Genomic DNA, 3,403 nt, shown 5'->3' on the forward strand with positions numbered 1-3,403 from the left:
GTTCTGAGCTTAGGCGGTAAGCAACACGCCAAATTGCTCCTCTTTTTGAGAACCTGCCATCCATGGTGGGAAGAACATGACCTCATAGTCAGTGCTTCTTCAGCCTCAGAACCAGAACTTTGGCCAGATCTGAAGTCAGTGCCAACCAGGTCCAGCGAAGCCCCGGCCACCCACAGGCAATCCAGAGCCAAGACACACACCTGTGAGTGGGAAGTGTTTCTTGCTGTGAGCACAAAGATCTCGGGGTTGTTTCTATAGCAGTGAGTGACTAATTCAGGAAGCAGACAGAGTGGATCCATCTCAAGAGAATTCCACAAGCACAGCTCAAGTCTAACAAGGAAATGGAACTACTCTGAGTCCTGGTTTTCCTATATAGTAGGCACCTGTATAACTTTTGGAACTTCACTTAACATCTTTGAGTTTCCCTTTTCTCAAAATAGGCATAAGATCTACCTCACAGGCTGTTGTAAGGATTTAGTGAGATGATGTTTGCAAACTAAGTCCCAATACGGGGCAGGCAAAGCTGAAATATTTGTTCTCTCTTCTTCCTCACCTTGATTCCCATTCCTGTTGGGATTCAACAGGTCTAACAGTCTACAGAAGGCTTTCCCATGGACGCAGTTTCAAGGTGGCATCCAGTAAATCCTAGATGTGTGATGGAATCCAAGGACTCCCCAAATCAAGTGGGCTCTGGGGAGATCCCCGCCTTCTCTGGAAATTATCTTGTTTCGATCTGTGGGGATTCTGTTTATTCCCCTTCGGGCTTAGCATTTTTTTTTTCATGTTTCCGGCTATCTGAGCCATGCTGAGGGGACAAAGATGAAGTAGAGTTTCATTCCCAAGTGGGCCAGGCTATGACAAGAAGCATCGTAGCCCTGAGGGCAGCCAGCTGAGGGTATGAGGGCCGCCAAGGGGACAAACAGAAACACAGCTTTCCCATCAGAAAGTATTCCCCACATTGTACATGACATGCATTTATCTATCTATCATCTATCTATCTGTTGTCTATCCAGCTACCTATCTATCTAATATGTGAATATACAGTATTGGTCCAGATCCAACTTGAGGGGTTTTGGCCCTGTGATACACTAGGTGAACCTGTGTCCTGTGATGCCACTAACCCATAGCCAATGCCAACTTGAGTCCCAGCTGCTCTATTTCTGATCCTGCTAATGCTCCTGAGAGGGCAGCAGAAGATGGTTCAACTCTCTGGGTCCTTGACAACCACATGGGAAACCCATAAGTAATTTCTTATTTATATAATTCCTTTAACACTTAATCCTATCTATATGATCAATTTAACACTGTATATGACCCTTTAACACTTAGGATGGCATTATTACCACCCAGCTTAATCGGACTAGGAGTCCTGTGGCAAGTTTTTTTTTTTTTTTTTTTTTTTTTTTTGACAGGCAGAGTGAACAGTGAGAGAGAGAGACAGAGAGAAAGGTCTTCCTTTTCCGTTGGCTCACTCCCCAACAGCCACTGCGGCTGGCGCACCGCGCTCATCTGAAGCCAGGAGCCAGGTGTTTCCTCCTGGTCTCTCATGCGGGTGCAGGGCCCAAGCACTTGGGCCATCCTCCACTGCCTTCCCAGGCCACAGCAGAGAGCTGGACTGGAAGAGGAGCAACTGGGACAGAATCCGGCACCCCAACAGGGACTAGAACCAGGGTTGCCGGCGCCGCAGGCAGAGGATTAGCCTATTGAGCCGCGGCACCAGCCCCCATGGCAAGTTTTTAGCTGTACCCTTAGAAGTAAGTCCATAGAAATGTATGCATAACTATACAGCTTTACAGTTGCATTGTTTCTCAAAGTGTCAATTACACTTCTATAGGTTGCCTTTTAGGTGCTCTGTTAGTTATCACAGATCAGGGAGAATATATGGTATTTGTCCCTTTGGGACTGGCTTATTTCACTAAGTATAATGTTTTCCAGATTCATCCATTTTGTTGCAAATGACTGGATTGCATTTTTTTTAATTGCTGTGTAGTAGTCCATAGAATACATATCCCATAATTTCTTTATTCAGACTTCAGATGACAGTCTGAAGTTAGGTTGATTCCATGTCAGCTATTGTAAACTGTGAGCTGCAATAAACATGGGGGTGCAGATAACTCTTTTACTTGCTGATTTCATTTTCCTTGGGTAAATTCTCGGAGTGGGATGGCTGGGTGGTATAGTAGGACTATATTCAGATGCCTGAGATATCTCCAAACTGCCTTCCAAAGTGATTTTACCAGTTTACATTCCCACCAACAGTGGATTAAGTTTATTTTTTAATTCCACTTTCCCACAAATCGTTTGAAATACTCTGATAATTATCTACTTTTTATATACAAGAGCAAAATCAAGCTATAAATATTGTTTTGTAACTTATTTAATGAATACGTACTGGGTCTTTTTTCACATCAGTCTGTAGAGATCTACCTCATTGTTTCTAGGCTATAGCATGGCATCTATTTATGTGGATTGGATATTCAGAGTATTTATCGCTATTGCAAATAAGATTGTGCACAAGTGAATGCACATACCCTTACTTCCTTATTCCCTTTCCTGTGTACAGAAATCCTCTACTGTCCCTCAGACAGTCCCTTCTGAAACTCAGAAGGGTTCACCTTTACAGGCTCTGGGCCTAGGACAGGAAGTAAGATGTGTGAGTGTTTCCTCATTGGGATACCCTCATTTCTGAGCTTGCGACCAACTTCAGTAAGTCATGTTCATACAGGTAAAATGTCACTTACAATTTTTACATTTTAATGACTCTAATACTAATCTACATGTATAGTATATTTCCTCAATAGTATATTTATTTCTTCTGTTAATTTTCTGTTTGCTGTGGAGTGTGGGACCCTATCTAATGCATTGCTTGTCTTTTTATGTCAATTTGTTGACTTAAACATCATGTGAATGCATTCTCTAACTTTGATTATCTTTTCATTTCATTTCTGGAGTCTGTTATTTCAGAAGTTTTTCATTCTTATGTACTTAATATTTTCCATTGGGCTTTATAGGCTTAATGACATATGTAGACAGAACATCTATGTCTCGGGATTTGTAGAACTTTCACTCGTATTTTATTCTGGTTCTTTAACTTGTTTCATTTTTAGATCTTCATGCCACCTTGAGTTTATGACTATGCATGAGTACATAGTAAAGAATTTAACCTTGTCCCAAAAGAAGTCTGACCTTTGATCTTGGCTTCTGGGAAGTACTCCAGAAGCCTGTGAAATGTTATTCCTGAAAGAAGTATCTTGGTTTGCCTGGGAGCCATGGGCTCACACTGCATGGTCTAATAGTATGATTTGTGGGTGAGGCTGCAGAAACCAGAAAGACCAATCACATGGTTTCAGGTGGGGGCTTTGGGTAATGGCATCTGGGTGGACCTAGAGATTGACAACAATCA

At 42.3% G+C, this 3,403-nt stretch overlaps 1 non-coding gene across 1 annotated transcript; it reads right to left on the reverse strand.

Moving 5' to 3' along the window:
- Positions 1–2,575: 2,575 nt before the first annotated feature.
- Positions 2,576–2,674, reverse strand: LOC133769253 (small nucleolar RNA SNORD22). Its single transcript, XR_009867145.1, has one exon. It is a non-coding gene; the product is annotated as a small nucleolar RNA SNORD22 (small nucleolar RNA).
- Between the last annotated feature and the right edge of the window lie 729 nt (positions 2,675–3,403).

This window comes from Lepus europaeus, chromosome 10, assembly GCF_033115175.1.
Source record: "Lepus europaeus isolate LE1 chromosome 10, mLepTim1.pri, whole genome shotgun sequence".
Taxonomy (NCBI): domain Eukaryota; kingdom Metazoa; phylum Chordata; class Mammalia; order Lagomorpha; family Leporidae; genus Lepus; species Lepus europaeus.